We start from the raw sequence: 11,256 nt of genomic DNA, 5'->3' as shown, positions 1-11,256 counted from the left end.
CCGGTGGCCGAGTGGATAAGGTGTCCCGACACTTTAACACTAGCCCTCCACCTCTGGGTTGCGAGTTCGAAACCTACGTGGGGCAGTTGCCTAACCCTAACATGCAGTGGGTGACTTTCTGAACAGCAGAGAAAAGGAATTCTATAAAAGTGGCATTGAGGCCCTTATATACTGAAGGGTATTATGTTGAATTAAAATCCTTCAATATGATGCTCACAACTTATCAATTAGCCCTCGTAAGAATGGAATTGGAAAGTCTGGTATGTGTTGATATGCTTTTCGTGACGTCAGTCTAACTATACATAAGTCTGTCACATACAATCAAGATGAGCATGTAAACTAATAAGCATAATTCGGGGATAAAACATCGTTCTTGGGTTCGTTAATGAGTATTCTAAATTCTGATTTGTCATAAAAGAATACAAACATGAAGATCGACTTTTTGCATTATTTGCAAGAGATTGTTGTATTTTGCTGAAATATTATCCCTTATTACGTTTAATTAACAAAGATAACTGCTTGTGTATTAACTACATAAGCATGTAATAAATTCCAATATATGTCTCTAACTATTATGTAATTCTGTATTTTCTCTTGCTTGATCTCTTACACTTAATTGCATTACCACTGTTTATTTTTGTCATTGTGTAGATGTCACGAGGAACTCTTCAAATTTGGAGGAATAAAAATATGAATGAATGAATGTTCCTTTTCACAATTTACCTTCACAATGGATTTATATCAGTAAAAGTGATATCCCTGTTAACTAATGACATATGTTACTCGAAATCCCGAAACTGAGCCCATGTAATCCTACGGCCTTTTACTGTAGTGTTTTTTCCTTAGATATTGAGTGAAAGATTATAAGATAAAAGTCTACGTTATGAAAAGTTGTTTACATTCTTAGTTATGGCAGAATATGTGAGACTATCGCAAATAAAGTGTATATGCTAGGCCTACATTATGATAAGAAACGTTAACTCTATCTTAAATTTGAGCTTGAACACTGTCATTGTGATTCTCGACCAGTTTATATAGACTAAACTCGCGGTCTATTGTGTGTTTAAGGCAGCCATTGATTTCCGCTCACTCTAGACATTCGTTAACAATCAAGGTCCCCGTAGCGCAGCGGATAGCGCGCTGGACTTCTAATCCAGAGGTCGCGGGTTCGAATCCCGCCGGGGATGCTGATTTATTTTTTTTTTTTTTTTTTAAATTTTCTTAGTCTTAATGAAGTTGATATTTTAGGTATAGCAAGCATCTACTATATGTTGGGATAAAATGCATGCGTGTAATATAGTTTAAAATCACATATTATTTATGTGTGAGTTCATGTGTACCCTATATCTCAACTATATAGGTAAGTAATAACGTAAGTAATAACGACGGTATAATCCAATATAGGTACTGGATCCTTACAAACAAATGTTCGTTGGGTGCGTATTACTAGAAATAGATTATTGTCAAGTAGTAATAACGGCAGTACAGACAAGTAAATTGTCGAATTTTCGAGGCAATCTGCCCCTTTATCAAGACAGGTAAATTATAAACGATCACATATAGATTATAGAAATAGAACATTTAACAGTTACACAAATATTAAATGTATCATGGCCTGCTTTACATACACTTCGTCAACACTTAGCAGTCATATATTTTACTTTGAGAAGTCGGCAGGTGGTAGTAATGTTTTTTTTATTAACATGAAATTCTCAAAAAAAGGCATTACTTAAAAATAGGCATGCATTGCATCACATAAAGAAATAAGCCGCGTCTAATTTTCGAGTTTATAGCGTATGTACAGCAACCTATTGTATATTAATTGGTCGGCAACATGTCAGAAATCTATTGTAATGAAAGATTATGTGACTGTGACGTTTATGTTATAAGTAAGTAAGGAAATCAGTTAATCCCTCACCTCTCGTGAAATGTGATTATTTGTAAATATATCTCAAACACACAAATATAATCAAATGTGACCGTAAATCTTCAGCGTCGTAATCAATCAAACCATTACACCATTTCCGCCGAAATTCGCTAATAAATCGCGTCAGTTTTCATTTGTATAAATACACCTGCTATATATAACTGTTATACTAGGGGTTAAACGCATACAAATCCAGGAAAAAACCTGAGCCTTAACAAAATTGATGTTAAATATGAGCGTAGGATGTTCATTTACACCAATAAATTAATCAATTTCATATTTTGGATATTAAGAAACGAACATGAGAGCATGTGTATGAGAACGTGGCATGCAGGGTAACCTCTAAGACGACCGTTGTCCATGTTTAATGCCTACTTTAATTGGTTTATACATAATTTTTTATTAAACATATTCGAATGTTTTTACTTCATAACTTTTAATATGAATATGATTAACTTTTACAGCTTTTGACAACATTAATACCAGTGTAATGACCGACCTGTGTTTAGAGTCACGGGTTAGTTAATGCCTGGTTTACATATAAATTGTTCGTTTAAATCAGGACCCCCCCCCCCCCCCCCCCCCCCCCCTGGATCCGCTAGTGTAAGTATAGATCAGTTGGAGAGACACTTTTACAAAATGTATCCGTATGCTACTACACTAAAGGAAGATTAGGGTGTCAAAGACTTTGCTATCCTCCCCTTCGAAGGAAGCATGCATGTTTCAGCCCCTTTAAACCAAACATGTTTATAATTATTCCTAGTGGTTCAGTTGCTCCAACACAGATCTTATTAGAATTTGATATCAACTGGATTTGACCTAGATTTGTATGGTGGTTAGAGCTACGGGTCGTTTTGATGTTAATATTATCCGTAGTTTTTATGCATCGTCCACGTGCGAGCATAAACTAGTTAATAATATAGGACGTCGTACAATCACTAGTTCATATGTATACCTACATAAGTATTAAAACACTAGTAACTGTCTAAATTCATTTACATAACAATACACACGGAGTCAGTATTAAATCGCAGTATCCTAATGTCTCGGAGTCACTGTAGTTTCTGGCCTATATGTAATACCGTTGTAATGAGGGAGGGTTTCTTTTCTTCGAGTTACAAAGTGCGAGTTGCGAGTTTGAAAATGTGAGTTGCGAGTTTCAAAATGCGAGTCGCGAGTTGCAAAATGCGAGTTGAGGTGCTTTATTCACAGATCCGTTAATCTGTAAATAACGAAGGGATGTATTTAACCTTTCTTGAATAGGCGGTCCACTAAGTCACACCGCTGTACCTTATATGGCGTTGGTGGTAACGAGTAAGCGCAGACCGAGAATTGGGAAAATTCTTTTAATTTTATTCGGTCGAGAGAACAGAAATATCACTTTGCCGCCAAATATATCCAAATCACCAGTTTCCATACGCTGCTTCATACCTGGGATGGTCAACTCTGTACTAGGCGATCCATATATCTCTGGCTGTGATTTGTACTTGGATTATCACGCTGGCGTACGTATCGTGACCTATCAAATTTATGTTGTACATTTGTCTTTGTAACGTGTTTGTACATCTTCGCTAGCCCAGGCTTCGTGGAGTGTAACGCATCGTCGTGTCGGGACAGAAGCAGGTCTAAAGTGGATGAAGGTGGGTGTGGCTGGGTTGGGAGGCGGGGTTGGGTTGGGTTGGGTTGGGAGGCGGGGGTTGGGGTTGGGGTTGGGTTGGGTTGGGTTGGGAGGCGGGGGTCGGGGTCGGGTTGGGTTGGGGTTGGGTTGGGGGTTGGGTTGGGGTTGGTGTTGGGTTGGGGTTGGGGTTGGGTTGGGTTGGGTTGGGAGGCGGGGGTTGGGGTTGGGTTGGGTCGGGAGGCGGGGGTTGGGGTTGGGTTGGGTTGGGTTGGGAGGCGGGGGTTGGGGTCGGGTTGGGTCGGGAGGCGGGGGTTGGGGTTGGGTTGGGTTGGGTTGGGAGGCGGGGGTTGGGGTTGGGTTGGGTTGGGTTGGGAGGAGGGGGTTGGGGTTGGGTTGGGTTGGGTTGGGAGGCGAGGTGGGTGGGTGGGGGTTAGATACGAAAATAAATACGTGTCTGAATAGGTTTCAATTTGTAAATGTTTCTGATGTATGATGTAGTTTTATATTCATTATTCGGGTTAAAATGTGCTCACAAATAAACTTGCATGTCAACCATGCATTCTTTGTCCTTGATAAATAATCTCTAATGCCGGCTATTTTGATGCTATGATTGCCGGTTATCCAGCCAGTCGTGTTTACTTATGAAACCGGATCAAAATAAACACAAAATTTCCCTCAGGCTTCAAATTAATCCTGAACAGTACATAGGATGATTGAGGTATGTTTAGGTCGAGGGACTTACCTCCTTTTCTAGACATTTGTCCCCGAGTGTAAATGACAAGTCGTAGAAAGACAAAATTACAGATTTATACAAATCATTACTCGTCATAAATTTTGTCTATTTATTGATGAAAACCACGAGAATTTGTTCTGGTCGACGTTATTCTGACATGTTTGGAAATGGTCTATTTTGTTGTGTGATATGAAGACAGTCTTGTTCGGTGTTTGTTGATATAGTGGTTCCGCTGTAACTATCGTGTTCTCAATTTGAGAGAATCACTTCTCCCGGATTCGACCTCGACTTGTAAGGTGGGTGTCGTCAATTGACCAGAAGACGTTTATCATCCCAGAACGCCTGGTCATATTCTCCTTATAAGTATTTGCCCTCGGTTTTAAAGTCGGTAGTCCCTGCTGTTATCTGAGATCTATATGGTGTGGGGTAAATATGAACGGATGTGTAAACTGACATACATGTATGTCGATACACTGAAGGGAAAGTAAAATGTTGTATCATTTTACATAACATCATATGTAATCAAATCCCGAATCAATGGTTTTTCGGCATAGCCGTATAATTTTCTTTTTGCCCCGGATATGACGCGACAGGTGGCGTTACTGGTCAAGATGAAGTATGTGATTGGTCAATGTAGCGGTAAATGCAAAATGCAGATATGCACTTAAAAACGAAACAAAGTTAATATTGAATTCAATCTGAATAAGTAAATGAATCTTTCCAAATGACATATTAATAAAATTACATTCCTGATTCAAAAATGATGCAAACTGATATAATTTTGCTATCCGTGCTGAAACGGATTAGATCGTTAATTTATTTCACCAGTTTAAAGTTTTACATTATAACCACCAGCAATAAAACTATGCCGTTTATCTTTCTTTAAAGATATTTCTTGTTTAAAGTCCTTTTATTCGTATAGAAATCACTTGTGGAATTAATTAAACAAATAATTCTATGACTCAACAATATTTAAGATAATCTCTTGCTCAACAAATGTATCCATGAGTAGTATGTATGTCTCCTTAAGGAGACATACATACTACTTCCATGTATTATATCATATGTCCTGTACAATTGTGTATGTATATAATTCTCTACACTTTATATGTTTATGAGAATAAAATACTGTCATTGTCATTGTCATTGTACATGTTATGCACGTGCTCATGTAGAACGAATATTCATACCCTGCCTACACTGCTCTCCGGCAGGGTATGAAGTCCCTCCCATTGCCGATAGTGTAGCAAGCCCCGATGTGATTCACATCGGGCAGTATTTAGCTGTGGTTAAAATTTTCTCGCATAAAAAAACACATGTAAATTGATGATTCTGGTATCTATTATCAATATTCAAGCCACAAACCTGCACATTACGTCAATTGTTTAACAATAAATAGTAAAATCCAAAACGAGCAATTAAGATACACGGAGATATCAGTTCAAACATACCGCCATCTTTGATACAAGTGTATAGGTCAATTTCCTTAAAAGGAAATCAAAATAAATTGATGCTAATGAGATTTCCCGCGAGATTTCAACAGAAAAACAGATTCGGGGGTATATACCTCGGTGAGGAAGGTCAATTCATTCTGAAATTATTTAATTACGCAAAGTAAGATTCGCTTACTTCACAAGAGTTACAAAAGAGTGGTTAAATATCTCTGATTATGTATTTATTTATCGTAGTAGCTTCATCTACACATGTAGATATGGATCACGGGTTCCATATTTGGGTTAGAATCCTCGCGAGAGTTCTTCGAGAAGTATCATGGCGGATCACGGAGACAACTCCGAGCAGTGTGCTATCAGAATATGCGAATTAAAGATTTCTAGATTAGGCAGTAGGCAAAATTGTATTAGAAATGTTTAATTATACGAAAAATTACTCCAAAGTTAAACGATATCCGCTATTTGTAGCATTTTCGAGGTGCACCATTTTGCTACATTAGGAGCAATGGGAGGGAATCGTAGCTCTGACGACGTCCATCTGTCAGAAAGTGTCCGTCCGTCGTCCTGAGCTACGTTATCGCAGCTAGTGTTCATGCATCCCGCATTGATGCGTCACGTGCCTGTCAACCGAGAACCACATGGATATGTATAACCTCAATTTATGAAAAACTCTTACATGTGAAAACATAAAAGAGATCTTATCCCAATTCTCTCTGTATATATCATAGCCAGTACAGCTGCTGACACACAGAACAGCAGACAATCAAATAGGTTAATTTATTCAATACGAACCAGTTCAGAACACAAGATCCTCACGAGTCGTTGAAGGTCAAGGTCATTCTCGTAACTGCAGTCGCGACTTTATATCGGTAAATATACATCATTGAACACAAGCGATTGCTTTTAATCGATTTCGTCCCCATTGTATGACAGATGAACACTTATCTCTGAATCTTTAAGTGGCTAATATTTTGTACGTAGTAAAATACTGGAGGCAAACATATCATATTGTCACGGCTGCTATATCATATAACATAATTATTGATGATTTTCCGGACAAGCGACCCTTTTATAATTACACAATTCCTTCTTAGATGCTATAGTTGATCATAAATCTCGGTCTCAATACTTCTTCTGAATTCTGCGATCTGGTTTTTTTTTTTAAATGAAGTAATTATTTTTTTAATTTCCAATAATTACACGTTTAGTTACTGGAGTCTGACAAGAGTGGTAGGCACACATAAAGATACGAAATTGGCCGACATTTTAAGATCTGTAACCAGCCATCAAGAATTGCGAAATCAAGTTCTCATAGAATACTAGTATCAAAATTTGTGAATTATTTAACTTACCTGCGGAGCATTGATGAAAATGGCCCCATGTTTCAACCTCATTGTAAGAAAACTATTTTTAGAAAATGGGTTAGCTAATATATATGTTCTTCCGCCGACTGGTTAAATATTGTGTCACTTTTCATTGTTAAATTATTCAATATGATACCTAGAGAGTTGTCCTCATTTGAATGTGTTCCTATATGGGTTCACAAGTGTTTATTTTCAAGATTGTTTACAATGTATACGTACATGTATATCACTTGCTGAATTTAACATAGCAACCGGCATGTCTCATCAATAACTCATTACTCAATTTTCGAAATCGTTCTCTGCGAAATCCTTCTTTAATCGTTCGAAATTATTGTGTATCTGATGTGTTGCTGAGGCTGAATACATGCAGTGAGCCACTTAGCTTCAACTGAAACCAAAAGTGTTCTCCCCGACAAAACCCGATGGTACAACTCCAGACAAATCGGTTTCCACAAGTAAAACCTCCAGTAACTGACTTTATTATTACAGATTTAGAAATAAAGAACACGTATGCACATCTTAATTATCCATAAACACAAAGCAAACACGACTGCTTGAAATATTGTACAGGACTATGGCAAGCCGTTCTAACATTTAATCCCATTTCCTCTTAAGGTAAAATATGCTTCAAATTTATTTCACTTAAGTGAAATACTTTTTTCCTTAAGGTTAAAAGACTTTTTTTGTGCATTATGTTTGATTTCACTTAAGTGAAATTATTTTTATTCAACTTAAGGGAAAATCTTTTTCACTTAAGCGAAATAAAACATAATGCAAATGCTGCTGTTGAGTAAATAGGACACCCACTCTCATGAATCAGATATGGACTAGTCCATCTATTGACCAAGCATTGGGTGTTTAATTTCTGACCAATTCGAGACCTTTTCTCTACTTCATTTGTTGTTAGTAAAATCAATATTATTTCCCATATAATTTACTTTCACTTATGTTTTATTTCCATTAAATATATGTTTTATTTCCATTATGATAATTCATAAGAACGTGTCAAAGTTAAAGTTTACTCACGCTGTTTCTTAGTTGACATAGCATTGGATTACAGTGTTTAATGGTTTAAACAACATCTTCTTTGTCAAAATCGGTTATTTTATTTCATTTAATTTAAAAAATTAAAAATGGAGGCGTTTCTTAAACATGATTTTTAATTATTTCCAATATTTCATTATTTAAGGACAAAATCTGTTCATAGTTATTGGTATGTAAACCATGTATAAGCAAAAGGTTTACACTGAAGATATAAATCATAAGTGAAATAAAACATAATGGAAATAGAACATAATGGAAATAAAACATAATGGAAATAGAACATAAGGAAAATAAAGCAAAAGTGATATAAAACAAGGGAAATAAATCATAAGTGAAATACTTTTTTTACCTTGGAGAAAATAAAACATAATGGCAATGAAACATAACATATATTGAAATATGTTTCACTTTACTTCATGATGATAAAAATGTATCTTCAAGTTATGGTTGTTGATATACAAATGTAGTATAAAACCGGTTTGGAGACAGGTCCAAGGGGAGGGTTCATTCCATTATACCATGGGGTGGATAGGAGGACAGAGTGACTTTATGAACATATGGTCAGTTTTATTAACCTTAAGATGAAAAGAATTCCACTTAAGGGACAAGTATTTTGCATTATGTCTGCACATATTTTTTTTCTCACTTAAGTGAAATTCTTTTTGTCTTAAGGGAAGTTAGCATTTATTTGCATTATGTTTTATTTCACTTAAGTGAAAAAAATATCCCCTTTAGAGGAAATGGGATTAAATGTTAAAACGGCTTGCCATTCAGGACAAGTAAATGTTGGTACGGAATCGGCCGAGTGGTTACGAATGGGTAGGTATGGAATCGGCTGAGTAGCAACGAATGGTAAATGTAGGTTGTATTGAGGGCACGGAATCGGCCGATTTGTTACGAATGGGTAGGTACGGAATGGGCCGAGCAGTACGAAAGGGTAGGTATGGAATCGGCCGATTAGTAAGGAATGGGAAATGTAGGTTGTATAGAAGGCACGGAATCGGCCGATTAGTTACGAATGGTAAATGTAGGTTAGATAGAAGGTACGGAATCGGGCGAGTAGTTACAAATGGTTAATGTAGGTTAGATAGAAGGTACGGAATTGGCCGAGTAGTTACGAATGGTTAATGTAGGTTAGCTAGAAGGTACGGAATTGGCCGAGTAGTTACGAATGGGTATGTACGGAATCGGCCGAGTAGTTACGAATGGGTATGTACGGAATCGGCCGAGTAGTAACAAATGGGTATGTACGGAATAAGCCGAGTAGTTACAAATGATTAATGTAGGATAGATAGAAGGTACGGAATCGGCCGAGTAGTTACGAATGGGTATGTACGGAATCGGCCGAGTAGCTACGAATGGGAAATGTAGGTTGTATAGAAGTCACGGAGTCGGCCGAATAGTAACGAATGGGAAATGTAAGTTGTATAGAAGTCACGGAATCGGCCGATTGGTTACGAATGGTTAATGTAGGTTAGATAGAAGGTACGGAATTGGTCGAGTAGTTACAAATGGTATATGTAGGTTAGATAGAAGGTACGGAATCGGCCGAGTAATTACGAATGGGTATGTACGGAATCGGTCGAGTAGTTACGAATGGTAAATGCCGCTATTGTTAGCTGAATTAGTTTTCATGTATCCAAAAGAAAAAAAATGTGTGGTGATTTTTTTTTACTACCGAAGGACATATGCCGAATTCGTTATATTAATTCATTTAACTTAAACAAATCTTCTCATATTTTAGGTAAATTCAATTTTCTATTTACATAAAGTTCGATACAAGACTACCGTACTTCTTTTTTATTTTTCTGTAGTAGATGTGTATATTTACACATGATCAAATGTGATACTCGAACTAGTCATAGATTCGTACTTCGTATCATGTCAATCAAAACAAATTTACAGATTTTTTTTCTCTTATTGATATCGTATTTTAAATAAACCTTATTTTCACTGCCTTTTCCTGAACAACATGAATAATCTAACAATGAAACTTCAAGTCTCCTCACAAGTCAATAACATTGTGTAGTTCAAAATTACAATTTCCGTTATATTGTAAATTATGGCCTGATACTGCAGTCTTATTTTTATTTAGCATTTTGCGTAGGCAAAGCGTGGTTATTTTATTGAAGTCATCGACCTTCAGCTATATATGTTTTGTATAAGTTGCATTTCCGGTGGGTCGCCGTGTCTAATTTCAGTCTGTTTATGTACCCCAGTACAAACAAAATCAAATGTCAAGGTGACTTCCTGGAACATACCAACCAATGGAATAGATTATATTAAAGAAAAACAGGTCCTACATTACAACCTTTTCAAAAATGTCGGTCATACCGGTTTGGGTAAGGCATTCTCGGAAACTTAAACAGGATTTGACGAAATATGAACATTAACAACATAAATGGCATTATCATATTACCCACAAACGATAACGGCATTATATAAAATGTGGTACCCACAAACGATAACGACATTATAAAAAATGTGTTACCCTCAAACAATGACGTCATTATATACAACGTGTTACCCTCAAACGATGACGTCATGATATACAATGTGTTACCCTCAAACGAAAACGTCGTAAGACTCATCATAAACAATGTGTCACCCTCAAACGATGACGTCAATGTATACAATGTGTTACCCTCAAACGATGACGTCATTATATAAAATGTGTAACCTTCAAACGATAACGTCATTATATACGGTAGTGTTACCCTCAAACGATGACGTCATTATATACGGTGTGTCATCCTCAAACGACAACGGTAGTATATACAATGTGTTACCCTCAAACGGTGACGTCATGATATAAAATGTGTTACCCTCAAACGGTGACGTCATGATATAAAATGTGTTACCCTCAAACGGTGACGTCATGATATACGGTAGTGTTACCCTCAAACGATGACGTCATTATATACGGTGTGTCACCCTCAAACGACAACGGTAGTATATACAGTGTGTTACCCGCAAACGATGACGTCATGATATAAAATGTGTTACCCTCAAAGGATAACGTCATGATATAAAATGTGTTACCCTCAAACGATACCGACATTATAAACAACGTGTTACCCTCAAACGATGACGTCATGATATAAAATGTATTAGCATGT

General features: G+C 36.8%; 1 non-coding gene across 1 annotated transcript; it reads left to right on the top strand.

The window, feature by feature from the left end:
• The first annotated feature begins 1,114 nt into the window (after positions 1-1,114).
• On the top strand, positions 1,115-1,187 carry Trnar-ucu. Its single transcript has one exon. It is a non-coding gene; the product is annotated as a tRNA-Arg (tRNA).
• Positions 1,188-11,256: the final 10,069 nt, after the last annotated feature.

The sequence above is a fragment of the Pecten maximus genome, chromosome 9 (genome assembly GCF_902652985.1).
Source record: "Pecten maximus chromosome 9, xPecMax1.1, whole genome shotgun sequence".
Lineage (NCBI taxonomy): Eukaryota > Metazoa > Mollusca > Bivalvia > Pectinida > Pectinidae > Pecten > Pecten maximus.
This window is presented reverse-complemented; position numbering and strand designations above follow the sequence as displayed.